At 48.2% G+C, this 17,207-nt stretch overlaps 1 protein-coding gene across 2 annotated transcripts in view; it reads left to right on the forward strand.

Annotated features, from left to right (window-relative positions):
* Positions 1 to 16,977: 16,977 nt before the first annotated feature.
* LOC119962196 (ciliogenesis associated TTC17 interacting protein) overlaps positions 16,978 to 17,207 on the forward strand; it is a 53,350-nt gene continuing 53,120 nt past the window's right edge. The window contains exon 1 of one of the 2 annotated variants that reach the window (XM_038790155.1): positions 16,978 to 17,062. The gene's annotated coding sequence lies outside the window, so the exon portion shown is untranslated. The remainder of the gene's footprint in view (positions 17,063 to 17,207) is intronic. The other variant, XM_038790156.1, reaches the window with a different exon arrangement.

Here is a 17,207-nt window from a genome sequence, read left to right on the forward strand (position 1 = left end):
CCCCACAGAGCCCGGTCTGTTAAACCCGTGCTCCGGCTCTGACTGACATCTTGCATCCTGACTCCAGCCGTTGAGCACCAGCCGCCGAAACCGTAAGTTCAACGCTCGCTACGCGATCCAAGCCCACTAGACTCCCAAGTACCAGAACGCTTGCTGAAGGCTGCAGTGCCAGACCAGGACGAAGGCCTCGTTCTCTGACCTTGCCTGTTCCTGTTAGATAAGTATTCTGTTTGCTTAAGTTTAGTTATAGCTTAGTCTCTTAGTGTGTGCATGAGTATTTATTATAACTGTATAATAAATATTGAGCGTTTGAACTTTACTAATCGGTGTATCGTCTTTATTACTTTGAACTTGACCTTGGAATACTTGTGACGTTGCCTATACGGCAACTGGCGACTCCAGAGCTAAATAATTACATAGAACAGAGCCTAGTAGTGTTAAGCACACGTCGAACTCGGAGGCGTGTTAATACACTCCAATAAACGCGTTTTACGCCCATAGTAAAACGTGCAACATTTAGTGGCGACATCCGCCGGGACCCTGTTGTAAGTGGAAACACCACAGTGTCCAGGACCCTGAAATTTGAATTAGAACTCCAAATTGCAGAGAAAGAAAGAGATCACAAGTATTCAAGGTGTTCAAAATAATAAGCGAAATTCGGAAGTGTGTTTAGTGCATGCGTACTAACAGGGCTGTAAGGTAAAACTGAAAGCTTTTTGTTGCGACAAACTTTCGGTAGTTTTGTGATCGGAAAATAGCGTAAGCCGTACCCTTTTCTCAAAACACCACCCCAGCAACCCCCTGTTCCAAATTATACAAAGAGAGTCAGAGGAAATGGCCATGCAGGCAATGGAACGTCTGATGGATCCAGCAAAGTTTGTGGTCGCAGCGACCAGCAGCAGTAGCAGAGTAGGCCAGTGTCCCACGTGGGAGCTGGAACTCCGCAAATATTTACAAGGAAAGGGATGGCCCCTTTGGAAAGAGTTTTGTGCAAATGAGGAGACAGGTCCCGGGAGTATAGGTCATACTTGGTGGGAGAACCTCTCTCAAATACACAAAAGGAATCTAGGTAAAGCACGCAAGCCGATGGCGATTGTGTCCTGTTTGGCACAGTTGCGAGGCGCAGAGGAGGTCATCAGGACGCTCCGGACAGATTTAGAAGAGAGGAATAGGATGAGTAAGGTTGATGTCAGGGACATCGAGAAAGAAAACCTGGAATTAAAAGGGAAGTTGGCAGAGAAGGATAGAGAGGTGGATGATGCCAAGAGGGCTCACCAGTCTTGTCTAGCTCATCTGAGCAGTTCCCAGACCCAGTATGAGAAAGCCTATCAGGACGTGCAACGTGCCGTTCTGATAAGACAGGAATCGGAAAAGCAGGTGGAGGCATTGCAGAGGCAATGTTCCGATCTCAAAGCAGCTTTGAGAGCACTCCATGCTGCAACGACCGAACAAAGACAAAGCACAGTTGACCACGCGAAATGCAGGAAACAGATTGCGGAATTGCAATCTCTGCTTTCGGTGCAGAATGGCTTCCAAAGCACCTTTGGAGCTCAGTTAGATGGGGAAAATGCCCCAGATTGGCAGGAATTAAGTGAGACAGCGCAGCGTTATGTTCAGGGAACATGTGCGCCAGCAGCTCAGCAGAAACGACAGGCACCCCAACCCCCCACAGCTCAGACCATAACCGCACCCATGAATCCCGTAACCACACAGAGAAAAGCCGAATCCGAAGGCGCCCCAGACATAACCTACACCACCCCTTTAACAGTAACCCAGCTAAGGGACGCTTGTGAAAAGATCACTCCGTTCCTCCCCACCGCAGACCCCCACCAGTTTTTCGCTAAAGTAAAGCAGCAGGCTACCATGTACGGCCTGGATGAGAGAGAGCAGGTTAAGCTCACCGTGCTGAGCTTAGACCAGAGCGTAGTAGCAGCCCTCCCCGACCCACAGAACGTGGCAGGAGGCAGCCTAGAGGAGATGCACACCGCCATTTTAGATGCCATCGGGTACAATAGAGGTGACCCCGTAGAAGGATTGAATAAGTGCAGGCAGAAAAGATCCGAACACCCCACAGCATTCACAGGAAGGCTGTGGATTCATTTCAGCGCAGTTTTCGGACAGCTAGATAGAGCGCATTTAACCCGCGAAAACATGGTTAAGTGGACGCGCACAATTATCTCACACGCAACAGAAGCAGGACAGAGCGCTTGCAATAGCTATGACCCCTCAGAAGAGGCCCATAACGAAAAATGGGTCCTGAAAAGATTGTCCCGCGCTTGGGAGCAATCGCTTCAGGCAAAAGGAAAAGTTAGATCCCCAGAAGAGGCTCAGGCTGCTGCAGATATCCAAGCAGTCAGAGAGCACCAGAAGCCCGCATGGGTAAATGAAGGCAAGAGCAGCCCTCAACAGAAAGGACAGGAATGCTATAACTGTGGACAGTTAGGGCATTGGGCAAAAGAGTGTAATGCACCCCAGCGATCTCAGAGAGGCCAGCAGACAGGCACTCTGAACCGCAGTAAGGCAAAACCCATCCACAATGTGATAGTACAGTCAGGACCCACCAATGTGGACGAGACGAACTGACGGTGTTCGGGCTCCCCCACTTGGGTCTGTGACACACTATGGGACTCATCAGGGAGGCCCGTAGTCACAGCGAAAGTCAAAGGGAAGCCCATAGAGTTACTGTGGGACACAGGAGGATCCCGCACCACCATTAACTCCACAACCACGGCACACTCAGACACGTGGCCGACCACCTCCACCATTACACTTAGCGGGTTCACCGGACACTCGCAGCAGGGACGTATATCACAGCACCCGTAGCGATCCAGCTAGGGAACATTAGCACAAGGCACCCCGTAGTTTTAGTAAATCTTCCCAGGACAGCAGAACACATCCTGGGGATAGATTTTATGAACGCTCATAGCTTGTCGTTCGACCCAGTGAACCAGTGTGTCTGGCGAATGGCTAGATCAGACAGAGCTCCAGCCACCCTCACAGTAGGAGACTACGCTAATCGGATTAGCGCAGTGGGAGAGTACTCATTCGACCTGACTACACTCCACACCGACAGACAAATTAAGGCCCTACTAAACAAACACAGGACAGCATTTGCAAGTCACCGTCATGACTGTGGCAGAATGACTGGACAAGTTCATGTTACCGGACAGGACCCCCAACCGCAAAAGCAATATAGATTTCCCCTCGAGGCAGAGGTGGAAATAGAAAAGGTTATAGGTAGCTTGTTGGACCAAGGTGTACTGAGAACGGTAGCCTCCACCAACAATGCCCCTATTTGGCCAGTGAGGAAGCCCGATGGATCGTGGCGTCTGACCATCGATTATCGGGAACTCAACAAAGTTATCCCCGCAGTAGCCCCAACGGTAGCTACTAGTCCCGAGACCATGCTCAAGCAGGGTCTCAACGCCAAGTACTTCACGGTATTGGATATCAGTAACGGATTCTGGTCCATACCATTGGCAAAAGCGTGCCAATACAAATTCGCATTCACTTTTAAAACTCAGCAGTACACGTGGACATGCCTCCCACAAGGATTCCACAATTCACCCTCCATTTTCCACCGACAGCTGGCAAGTGGATTAGAGAAATTTTCCCGACCCGAATGTCTGGTACAGTATGTAGACGACCTACTACTGCAGACAGACACAAAGGCAGAGCACATTTCACTTCTGGCCGAACTCCTGGAACTCTTGACTGAAATTGGCTGTAAAGTTAACCCGAAAAAGGCCCAAATATTGGAAAGTAAAGTGATGTATTTGGGATCAGTCATCACGCACGGCAAACGCGAGATCGAATTCAAAAGAATTGATTCGATTGTCAAATTGCCCCTTCCCCAGAATGTTTCAGCCCTCCGGTCGTTTTTAGGACTGGTTGGCTATTGTCGGAACCACATAGACGGATTCGCGACAAAAGCCGCCCCACTTTCAGACCTCCTTAAGAAAGGAGCCCCCTGGGAATGGCTTCCGCAGCATACAGGCGCTGTGGAAGAGTTAAAACGAGCCCTTAGTGCAGCACCCGCGCTGCTAGTCCCCGACCAACTTTCCCCGTACGCAATCGAGGTAGCTAGCACAGATCTGACCCTCTCGGCCGTGTTGCTTCAGGAACGGCACGAGCAGCTAAGACCAGTGGCTTATGCCTCCCGACTGTTAGACCCGGTAGAACAAGGATTTTCAGCCTGTGAGAGGCACCTCCTTGCTGTCTTCTGGGCAGTACAGTACTTTTCATACATAACCGGACTAAACCCCATCACCATTCTAACCGAACATACACCCACACAGCTACTACTAGACGGTCGACTGAAGGACGGTTCAGTTAGCCAGATTAGGGCAGCTAGGTGGACCCTACTTTTACAAGGACGGGACATTACTGTAAAACGGACACGCACACACACATATTTAGCAGACAGCCTCCAATACCCCGGACAGCCCCATGACTGTGAAATTGTAGCTCCCCTGCATAACACAGGACCCTTTTAAGCAAAAACACCCCCCAGGAAGATAGGGAACCCAAAACAAAGCCCCCAGCCCACAGACACGTGTGGACCCTTGAGGATTTATGTAGACGGTTCCTCCACAGTTTTAAATGGTGAGCGTATCACAGGATGCGGCATCTACGTAGAGGACGCGCAGGGGCGCGCTCTCGAAGAGATAGCTCTTAAGTTACCAGGTCACTTAGGCGCGCAGGCAGCAGAGCTAGCAGCCATAGCGTATATAGTGGACCACCCCGATTCTTTCCCCAGCCCAGCAGACATATATTCAGACAGCTTATATGTCTGCAATAGCCTAACAGATTTTCTGCCCCTGTGGAGGACAAGAGGTTTTGTATCCGCAGACGGAAAACCCCTTCCATCAGCCCCCTTACTCCAGCATATCCTAGAGAAAGCGAAGGACAGGACCTTCGGCATTATAAAGTTCGCAGCCACCATAGGTCATCACCCCCTGGGAATGTAAAAGCCGACGCATTGGCTAAGGCAGGTTCCAGGAGAGGACACTTATGGACCCCCCCAGCTAGCGCACCAGCTAGCGCCCCTGTGAGCGCAGTACAAGTCTCACAAACAGAGGTTAAAGATCTCGTGGCAGCACAGAAACAGGACGGAGACCTCAGGGAGGTTTTCAAGGGAAACTTTGTGCCTGCGTACGAGCACTTTAAACACACACTGACCACACATGAGGGTGTGATCATTAAGGACCAACTTTATGTGGTCCCACAGCAGGACAGGAATCAGATGATTGCCTTGTTCCATGACGGACACGGGCATCAGGGAATTGATGCAACAACGAGGCACCTCAGGCAACTCTGTTGGTGGCCTAATCTCAGGACTGATGTCACACATTACATAGAGAATTGCCTTATTTGTGCACAGAATAACCCGGAGCGGTATTCTAAGAAAGCACAACTTCGGCATACTCGCCCAGTTAACGGCCCTTGGACAAACCTCCAGATCGACTTTATAGGTCCATTGCCCCCTTGCAGGAATGGCTATAAATACGTTCTGGTGGTGATAGATACCTTTACCAAATGGGTAGACGCATTTCCCTCACGAACAAACACAGCTAAGACAGCTGCAAAGATCCTGACCCACCACATCTTCACGAGATGGGGTTTACCCCGAAGTATCGATTCGGACCAGGGATCTCACTTTACAGGACGGGTCATGAGGAACGTCCTGACAATATTCGGAATCAAACAGAACTTCCATATTGCGTATCATCCACAGTCCAGCGGGATTGTGGAGCGCATGAATCGGACCCTAAAAACTACCCTTAGGAAAATGGTTCAAGAGAATAATTCCACATGGGATTCAGTGCTCCCCTTTGCACTTATGTTCATAAGGAACACTGTCTCCACATCTACAGGATACACCCCACATACACTCATGACCGGACGCCCTATGAAAGGTACAGAATTCCTTTTAGGACTGGACATGACAAGCCCCGAAGTGACGGCCCTCACACATGAAAAGGCAGTTAAAGATCTAGTTGAGACTGTGAGGTCTGCACAGATCGCAGCCGCAGTCCAGCTAGGGAAACGCCGACAGCAACGTACTGCCTGTTTCAATAAGACCGTCCACACCACAGAATTCCAGGTTGGGCAACAGGTAATGTTATCTGTTTATAACCCCAGCAGTTTTTTGGCTCCAAAATATTCCGGTCCCTACTCAATTTCGGACAAAATTAGCCCCTCCGTTTACAGGATAAAATATCCTAATGGGAAGACGGCGTGGTTCCATATAAACCAGTTAAAGGCATATGGAACACAGGCCAACCATGCTCACCATGTCCTGCTGGATGCAGCAGAACACTTCACCCCGCCCACCAGAGACACTTTTCCACCATCCCCCTCACAGACCAGTTCATCAACGGACTCGCCCACGACTCCGCCCACAGACCACTACAGACCACGCCCCGACACGCCCACAAGCTGCCACAGCAGAGACAGCAGGACTGACACTGACTCTGAAGACAGCGACAGCACACAGCCATACAGCCCACACTGCACCAACTACGACCCCGACTCCAGTGACCCCATGGAAGTCACTTACCTCAAAAATCCAGAACCACCACCCGACCCCGACTACCCCGACAACACACTCGACACTACACAATGGCACAGGGACAATTCCTACAGACTTGTCCGCAATGACGAGAGTGACCCCCGGTCACACAATTCCAAAATAGCATGCCTGATCCACACAAGGGTGTGGGATCCGGGAGAGCAGGACGACACGGTGTCTGACTCCCGACACGGCAACCCCTTTGTGACCCTGTTCACAGAGGCAGAATCAAAGTGAGGTGTCCAGATGATGTAAAATAGAAATCGTTTGAGGGAAACGATGTCCTTTCTGATGGAACCTGCACGTATGTTTGTCTTCGTTTTATGTTTGTTTGTCTCAGGATTGTACATTGTTCAGCTGGAGGATGGACATCTTCTTTTCAGCTGAAAAGATTGTGACCACCTCACATACACGTTAGCTTGTCCGCAGATACCTTTGAGAACTTTGGTTTGATTGGAGATCTTTTCCAAAGTTGTAAGGCCACACGCCAAATAGTTTATCTGCAGATATCTCTGAGAACTTCAGTGATGTCCTCAGTTGGAGCATCTTGGCTCCCTTGGTTTTTTTTTAGGTGCCCCTCTATTCGGCGAAATAGAGGCTGCAAGTCATGGTCAACACATTCGTACCCGTTTCTTTCCAGGTTACTCAGGCAGTGGACAAACGGCACTGAGGACCCGCCCTGTCTGAGAACCAACCCTTGGTCAGCCAAGCTCGGGTATGGCACAGCACGCCCTACCCGGGGATTCCATCCAACTCGTACCCGTAGCGGCCCATACGCAACTCATTCGGATGTTTGTTTCCTATTTTGTTTTCATTTTACGTTAGGTAGCCCTTCGGCCACCATCCCACATGCTATTTACATCCGGGAACATTCGGATGGTAAATCAGCAAAGCCTGCAAGACGGCTCGCAGAAGGAAGGATTGTTAGGTGTATGCTGGTCTTTAAATTCGCTTTTTGAAAAAAAAAATGAGGGGAGTCACAGGGTGTGACTTAGCCAGTCATTTTAAAGGGTCAATTGGGTTTTGAAAGACAGATGCACTAACAAGTAAAGGTCTTAAACTGTGTATTGACAGATACTGTGCTTGATCCCAAAGGTTTCAAAGGACGAGACAGAGGTCGAAGCCAGGATTGTCAATACCGGAGGAAGAAGGAAGAGAAAGAAGAAGAACAGCAAAATGATGGAAGCCCACTTATTACTGTTTAATGTCATATGTATATGTGTGGAAACAAGACACGTTTCCCCCACAACCCCCACCGTAAATGCTTCAATTACAGCAAACCCCCAGTGCTCAGCTCTGATCAGCGAGGTTCAGACCTGGTGTACTAAACTCATGACGTGGTACTCCATGTCCTATATAATCGAATCACTGTTGGTGATCGCAATCCTCATCATACTAGTGCAGACCCTCAGGTTGAGGAAATGGAAGAGGAGAGCCTCTCGTTCCAGCACCTCACCCATCTATAGAGTTCAATCCCCCATCTTCGGATTCCACCAAACCCCTCAACCCCTCACTGATTACAACACTCTGTAAATAAAAATTCAGCCATGTATTATATTGTTCCATACTCGACTGCCGAGTTGGGAAGTGTGATGTTGTGGTGTGAATGGTTAAGATTTTAGAGTGATGAAATGTTAAGTTAAGGTTAAGGTTAATAGTGATAGGTAGAGGTTCCCAGTTGTAGTAATGCATGTCCCTTTGACATAGGGCCAAGTAGAGATGTTAGTTAAAAAATTTTTTCTTCTTCCCATAGTTTAAGAACAGAGTAGAACAGGAACTGGCAAGAGGTCAGAACACAAGGAAGGCAAAGTACATAGGTGATCCTTCACAATAGTATGATTGTGAGGATCACAAGGAGGGAATGTAGCCATGCTGGCCACGCAAAATGGACACTGAGCCAAACTAAAATGGAAGACAGCAGGGGAAGCCTGTTTAGTGAGAACAGACAGCCTGCTCTCAACTAATTAGCATTTTGCAAGCAGCAAACCAGTTTTCTGGCCAGGTGCAGATCTCCAAGCCAAAGGTGTTAATGGCAAAGCGCTTAACATTCTGATGAGGCAGCCCAGATCCAGGCACACACAATGGCAACATTTCCATCTCAATGTAGCACTTAATTGGTGGAGCAGACAGGATGGCACCAGAGTAAAAGAATATCGAAACCACCCCCCAACATCGAGGGAAGCCCCGCATTGGAGGATTTCGAAGGTAGCCGTTTGGAAACGTTCCAATCGGTACCGAAAGGTAGAGCCCGCCTAGAAGGGGGCAAGGACATTAGAGAGGGGTATAAAAGCAAATCCCCCACAGAGCCCGGTCTGTTAAACCCGTGCTCCGGCTCTGACTGACATCTTGCATCCTGACTCCAGCCGTTGAGCACCAGCCGCCGAAACCGTAAGTTCAACGCTCGCTACGCGATCCAAGCCCACTAGACTCCCAAGTACCAGAACGCTTGCTGAAGGCTGCAGTGCCAGACCAGGACGAAGGCCTCGTTCTCTGACCTTGCCTGTTCCTGTTAGATAAGTATTCTGTTTGCTTAAGTTTAGTTATAGCTTAGTCTCTTAGTGTGTGCATGAGTATTTATTATAACTGTATAATAAATATTGAGCGTTTGAACTTTACTAATCGGTGTATCGTCTTTATTACTTTGAACTTGACCTTGGAATACTTGTGACGTTGCCTATACGGCAACTGGCGACTCCAGAGCTAAATAATTACATAGAACAGAGCCTAGTAGTGTTAAGCACACGTCGAACTCGGAGGCGTGTTAATACACTCCAATAAACGCGTTTTACGCCCATAGTAAAACGTGCAACACCGGGGTCTGATGGGATTTATCCTAGGATTCTCTGGGAAGCCAGGGAAGAGATTGCTGAGCCTTTGGCTTTGATTTTTAGGTCATCATTGGCTACAGGAATAGTGCCAGAGGACTGGAGGATAGCAAATGTGGTCCCTTTGTTCAAGAAGGGGAGTAGAGATAACCCCGATAACTATAGGCCGGTGAGCCTAACGTCTGTGGTGGGTAAAGTCTTGGAGAGGATTATAAAAGATACGATTTATAATCATCTAGATAGGAATAATATGATTAGGGATAGTCAGCATGGTTTTGTGAAGGGTAGGTCATACCTCACAAACCTTATCGAGTTCTTTGAGAAGAACAGGTAGACGAGGGTAGAGCAGTTGATGTGTATATGGATTTCAGTAAAGCGTTTGATAAGGTTCCCCACGGTCAGCTATTGCAGAAAATACGGAGGCTGGGGATTGAGGGTGATTTAGAGATGTGGATCAGAAATTGGCTAGTTGAAAGAAGACAGAGAGTGGTGGTTGATGGGAAATGTTCAGAATGGAGTTCAGTTACGAGTGGCGTACCACAAGGATCTGTTCTGGGGCCGTTGCTGTTTGTCATTTTATAAATGACCTAGAGGAGGGCGCAGAACGATGGGTGAGTAAATTTGCAGACAACACTAAAGTCGGTGGAGTTGTAGACAGTGCGGAAGGATGTTGCAGGTTACAGAGGGACATAGATAAGCTGCAGAGCTGGGCTGAGAGGTGGCAAATGGAGTTTAATGTGGAGAAGTGTGAGGTGAGTCACTTTGGAAAGAATAACAGGAATGAGGAATATTTGGCTAATGGTAAAATTCTTGGTAGTGTGGATGAGCAGAGGGATCTCGGTGTCCATGTACATAGATCCCTGAAAGTTGCCACCCAGGTTGATAGGGTTGTGAAGAAGGCCTATGGTGTGATGGCCTTTATTGGTAGAGGGATTGAGTTTCGGAGCCATGAGGTCATGTTGCAGTTGTACAAAACTCTCGTACGGCCGCATTTGGAGTATTGCGTACAGTTCTGGTCGCCTCATTATAGGAAGGACGTGAAAGCTTTGGAACGGGTGCAGAGGAGATTTACCAGGATGTTGCCTGGTATGGAGGGAAAATCTTATGAGGAAAGGCTGATGGACTTGAGGTTGTTTTCGTTAGAGAGAAGAAGGTTAAGAGGTGACCTAATAGAGGCATACAAAATGATCAGAGGGTTAGATAGGGTGGACAGCGAGAGCCTTCTCCTGCGGATGGAGGTGGCTAGCATGCGGGGACATAGCCTTAAATTGAGGGGTAATAGATATAGGACAGAGGTCAGAGGTGGGCTTTTTACACAAAGAGTGGTGAGGCCGTGGAATGCCCTACCTGCAACAGTAGTGAACTCGCCAACATTGAGGGCATTTAAAAGATTACTGGATAAGCATATGGATGATAAGGGCATAGTGTAGGTTAGATGGCCTTTAGTTTTTTCCATGTCGGTGCAACATCGAGGGCCGAAGGGCCTGTACTGTGCTGTATCGTTCTATGTTCTATGTTCTATAAGTGAGCATTCTAATAATCAGGAATGATTGTAGTGAAGATGCCCTTTTCTGTAGAGAGAAGATTGGAGGGTGGCCTGACGGAGGCAATGAAAGAATTTGAAAGGACAGCCACAGATATTTTCACTTATTTGGGAGATCATAGATATACATAGAATTTACAGGGCAGAAGGAGGCCATTCAGCCCATCGAGTCTGCACCGGCTCTTGGAACGAGCACCCTACTTAAGCCCACACATCCACCCTGTCCCTGTAACCCAGCAACCCACCTTTTTGGACACTAAGAACAATTTAGCCTGGCCAATCCACCTAATCTTTGGACTGGGTGAAAACTGGAGCACCCGGAGGAAACCCACGCAGACACAGGGAGAACATGCAGACTCCGCACAGACAGTGACCCAGCAGGTATTTGAACCTGGGACCCTGGAGTTGTGAAGCAACTGTGCTAACCGCTATACTACCGTGCTGTGAATTAAATATACAACAATTTGCATTTATAAAACATCGTGAATAAGAGGGGGAGATGGTGGTTGTTACATGTCTCCCTGCCCCCCGGTGTTTGAACCTACATTATCTTTGATTCTCCTCCTACTCCCCAGGTAATTAGGGAGCGGAGCCCCAACTTTGTTGCTCTTCGTGAAATGACGGTTGGCGGCTACATGCCTCCGGGCCGGCTCTGCTGCCTCTGGACCTTTGATAACTGCCCAAGCGATTGTAGGGAGGGATCTGCCACCGGAAGACATGGACATTTCTCCTGGCTTTGGGGGAGGGGGGGTTTTGAACCTTATTGTATCAGATTCCCCTCCTGGTCCTTGGAATACAAACACCCCAGCTGATTGAGGGGCAGAGCTTCCTCCCAATTTGAGGATTCCTCCATTGGATATCAACTCCGGCCTGGGAGCAGGTCGGGGAAGAGGACTCAGTGGAGAGTGAGAGGGTATTGTATTGTGGAGTGGTAGAATACTATGGGGGCACAGTAGCACTGTCATTTCACAGCACTAGGGTCCCAGGTTCGATTCCCAGCTTGGGTCACTGCGGAGTCTGCACGTTCTCCCTGTGTCTGCGTGGGTTTCCTCCGGGTGTTCCGGTTTCCTCCCACAAGTCCCAAAAGACGTGCTGTTAGGTGAATTGGACATTCTGAATTCTCCCTCTGCGTACCTGCCTACTTGTGGCAATAAAGATGATTAAACTTGTATCCTGTTTGGCTACATGTAAAGCCTTACCATCGGTCACTACACTACTGGTGATGGCACTGGATTGGGAATCAAGAGGCCCAGGTTAATGATCTGGGGACAAGAGTTCAAATCCCACCACGGCATAGATTAAATTAATAAATTTGAAGCTAGATCAGTAATGGTGATGATCATGAAACAATCATTGATTGTTGGAACAATCCACCCATCCCTTTAGGGAGGGAAATCTGCTGCCCTTAACCGATCTGACCTATATGTGACTCCAGATCCGCAGAAATGTGATTGACTCTGAATTGCCGAGCGAGACACTCAGTTGAAGGGCAATTAGGGATGGACAATAAATGCTGGCTTTGTAGGGTATTGGACAAGTTCACATTTTCCCACATTATACTTCATCTGCCAATTCTTTTGCCCACTCGCTTAACCTGTCTACATCACCTTTTGTAAATGCCTCATGTCCTGCTCATAACTTACTCTCCTACTCATCCTTGTGTCACCAAATTGAACAACCAGCCATTCAGCCCCAAGTCATCCAAGTCCTCGATATAGATTGCAGATATTTAAGGCCCCAACGCTGACCCCTGTGAGGGGAGGCGGTAGCATTGTGGTATTGTCACTGTTTACTTTGTCCAGAGACCCAGGGTAATGCGCTGTGGGCCACGCCAGATGGTTGAATTCAACAAAAATTTGGAATTTAAAAGTCTAATGGTGACCATGGGATGATGGTTTAACCATTTGGTTCATCAACTTTCTTTTGGCGATCTGCCGGTCTGTCTGATTGGACTCCAGATCTCTGACCCTCTGAAATGGGTCCGTTCAAGGGCAATAAAGGATGGCCAACAAATACTGGTCCAGCCAGTGATGCCCAAAAATGATTTTTTTTTAAGCTTCACTGGTTATAGCTTGCTAACACAAAAATGACCCATTTATCCCTACTTCAGGCTTCCTGTTAGTTAACCAATCCTCTATCCACGCTAATATGTTACCCACTAGGCTTGTCCAACCTTTTCAAGTTGGGGCGGGGCAACATTTCAATTTGTTTCTCACTCCAGGAGCCACTGTTCAAATTTCAGCAAGAGATGCTTTGGAACAAGCAGTAAATTCACTGCTTGGGGCTGGTTTAGCTCACAAGGCTAAATCGCTGGCTTTTCAAGCAGGCCAGCAGCACGGTTCGATTCCCGTACTAGCCTCCCCGGACAGGCGCCGGAATGTGGCGACTAGGGGCTTTTCACAGTAACTTCATTGAAACCTACTCGTGACAATAAGCGATTTTCATTTTCATTTTCATTTCATTTCATTTTCATTTCACAATGTTTAAAAACGTAATTAATATAAGATCACCATTAATAAGTGTTGAGCAGCAGAGTTAGCCAATTAAACCCTGTTTTGCCTTTTCACTGAAGAAACAGAGCTCGTAGGGTTCAATTCCAGATCGCCAGAGAAGAGGGTGGGTACCGGGCTGAGTAAGGATTTGACTTGAGTAACAGTGACCTTGCCTCTGTCTCTGGTGGTGCACACTCCATGCTAGCCTCTGTGGAGTGCATGCTGAAGTGGGGTTCAGGAGTGGGTTGCTTTTCAGCCTGGGTTTTCGTCCCCTTCAAGGGGCCCACAGTCTGGCACGTTTGCACGTACTGGAAGCTACCAATGTCAATATACAGGGCTCCATTAAACATGTACACACATTGCGCCTGTCACAGCTAAACAAAATAAGTATCAGCCATTCGTTGGTTCATTCCTTAGGGCAATGCCCTGACCAATCAGTCAATCTGCCTGGTTTATTCTTCAAACAATGCTTGGTTGCAACAAGATTAATTTTTAAAAGATCCCTTCCCTTGGGGACGCCTTTTCTTTGTCTCAATGGCGATAACGTTTTAAAAGGAGCCAACTTAACCAGGCCTTCCTGACTCACAGAAAGAGTAAGTTTATTAGGCACTAAAATGTGAGTAAACAATAAAGTGCGAGAAAATAATAAAATGGCTGCACATATTGATTAGAAATGAGAGGTGTGTGAAAATATATTTTTAAAATTATACAGATCAGCCTGTGACTTGTAGATGGTGAAACATGGTTGTTTTAATTTTGTGATTTCAGGAGCGCTGAATCAACAGATGCATTGGCCACACTAAATTGCCCCTTAATTGGGAAAATTAAGACAGATGAGGACAGAGCTGAATCAACAGTTGAATAGTTGTTTCTGAAATTCCAGGGTTCTGCAGTTTAGCCGAGAGGAGCTGTAATAATATAATAATCTTTAGTGTCACAAGTAGGCTTACATTAACACTGCAATGAAGTTACTGTGAAAAGCCCCTAGTCACCACATTCTGGTGTTGTTCGGGTACACAGAGGGAGAATTCCGAATGTCCAATTCACCTAACAAGCACCTCTTTCGGGACTTGTGGGAGGAAACCGGAGCACCTGGAGGAAACCTACGCAGACACGGGGAGAACGTGCAGACTCCGCACAGACAGTGACCCAAGCCGGGAATTGAACCCAAGACCCTGGCGCTGTGAAGCCACAGTGCTAACGAGACGTCCTGGTTTCTCCTCATCTCTATCTTAATTTTCCCAATTAAGGGGCAATTTAGCATAGCCAATGCGCCTACTCTGCACATCTCTGGGTTATGGTGGTGAGACCCACGCAGACATAGAACATATGGTGCAGAAGGAGGCCATTCGGCCCATTGAGTCTGCACCAACCCACTTAAGCCCTCACTTTCACCCTAGCCCCGTAACCCAATAACCCCTCCTAACCTTTTTGGACACTAGGGACAATTTATCATGGTCAATCCACCTAAGCCGCACATCTTTGGACTGTGGGAGGAAACCGGAGCACCCGGAGGAAACCCACGCAGACACGGGGAGAACGTGCAGACTCCGCACAGACAGTGTCCGAGCGGGGAATCGAACCTGGGATCCTGGCGTTGTGAAGCCACAGTGCTAACCACTTGTGCGACCGTGCTGCCTAAATTCTCACATGGGGGAGTATGTGCAAACTCCACACAGATAGTGACCTGGGGCCGGGATTGAACCCAGGTCCTCAGTGCCATGAGGCAGCAGTGCTAACCACTATGCCGCCGTGCTGCCCTGTCCTTTGCAGTTCTCTAAAAGTGTTCTCAATCTTCAGGCCTACCACTAATCTTTGCAGTATATACGCCTTTTCTTCCAATTTGATACCACACTTAACCTCCTTAGTTAGCCACAGATGGTACATCCTTCTTGTGGGACTCTTATTTTACCTTCTAATAAGAATCGGGAATCCGGTTGGTGGGAGCTGTCAAAAATCCGACTTTATAATTGTAAATTACTCACTTGAATAAGAATTGAATAAAACTTTGAAACAAAATATCAAACAATACATAAAAATGTCAAGCAAATGGCTAAAAGAAAATAACTTTTACACAAACGTAGATGATTCAAGAATTCAGGAACAAAGACCTCGACCACGAGGGAATTCTTATCCCTGGTTTAACCTCTCATTTACTTTCACTGACTTCTAATTCTCAGCTGAGACCTCCTGGTTCGTTCAAATGAATGTCTGTTACTTAGAAGATGATTTGTTAATCAAACATTGGACATTACTTAAGATTGACTGGTGTCTACCAAATCTAGCTTACTGTGTGCGTGCGCAATTTTAGGAAAATTATTGCATGTTTTCTCACATTCTGCAATATCATAGCTTGGCAGAGACCTTAAGAATTGTTCATTCGACAGAGAACAATATGCTCACAGTGCTGAATACACTGTGAGTCCAATGGCTAGTTCATTATATGAGACAATGACGGAGTTTGCATAGTCAAGACACTTTTAATATTTAGCTTCATCAGCTATATGCATTCAACTGACCCTTATATGAATGAAACTATGAATAAAACTAGACTCTCACTTCTCGTAGCGGTTTTCTTTCTCAATGGTGGAGGCACAGTGGTTAGCACTGCTGCCACACAGCGCCAGGGACACGGGTGACTGCGCGGAGTCAGCACATTCTTCCCATGTGTGCGTGGGTTTCCTCCGGGTGCTCCAGCTTCCTCACTGTGGTAGCCATCACTAGCAGTATTACACGTATTACGGTAAGGCATGTATAGTAGATTACGGGGCTGTTTAGCACAGAGCTAAATCGCTGGCTTTGAAAGCAGACCAAGCAGGCCAGCAGCACGGTTCGATTCCCGTAACAGGCGCCGAAATGTGGCGACTAGGGGCTTTTCACAGTAACTTCATTGAAGCCTACTCGTGACAATAAGCGATTTTCATTTTCATTTAATTAGAGGTACATGGGTAAATCCCTGCCTGCTGGCTCCGCCCTGTAGGCAGTGTATAAATGTGTGTGCTCTCCTGTGCTGCAGCCATTCTTGTTCCAGCTACAGGAGGCACAACACCGTTGCTCAATAAAGCCTTGATTATTCCACTACTCTCGTCTTTGTGGTAATTGATAGTGCATCACTCCCACAGTCCAAAGATGTGCAGGTTAGGTGGATTGGCCATGATAGATTGTCCCTTGAGAGTCCAATAAGGTGTGCAGATTGGGTGGGGGTGTGAGCTTAAGTCGGGCGCTCTCAATGGGTTGGTGGGTGCACACTTGATGGGCCGAATGGCCTCCTCTTCACTATAGGGATTCTTTGGGATCAGTTCTGTTTCTCCCTCTCTCCACAGATGCTGCCTCGTCCTGCTCAGCTTTTCCAGCATTTTCTGTTATATTTTGGTGAAGGCAGAGTGACCAACCCCCCCCCCCCCCCCTTTCCTGGATAAGATGGGCTGAATGGCCTGCCTTGGTGAGGGGGCCCTGGTTACCATGGTGACAACAGGCAGCGGGGAAGACGGCTCTGCGTGGTGCGGGCCGTCCCCCTGGTAACCGGCGCCTTGGCAACGGCAACCAGGCGACGCGCGCGCCGCTGGGCAGCTCCTCCAGCGCTCCGCAGCCCTTCGCCCCGCAGCGGCCCCCAGGCAGAGCGGCCCGGGTGAGAAACCTTTTGTTGTCAGACGTGGGAGCGGCCCTCCGTCCTCCCGGCTCCGCGCCGCCGGTCCCAGCAGTTACCGTGAACCCGAGGGAGGGGGAACGAGGCTGATTAACCGGCTGGCTACCCGGCTGGCTGCTGGCTACTG

This window comes from Scyliorhinus canicula, chromosome 2 (assembly GCF_902713615.1).
Source record: "Scyliorhinus canicula chromosome 2, sScyCan1.1, whole genome shotgun sequence".
Taxonomy (NCBI): domain Eukaryota; kingdom Metazoa; phylum Chordata; class Chondrichthyes; order Carcharhiniformes; family Scyliorhinidae; genus Scyliorhinus; species Scyliorhinus canicula.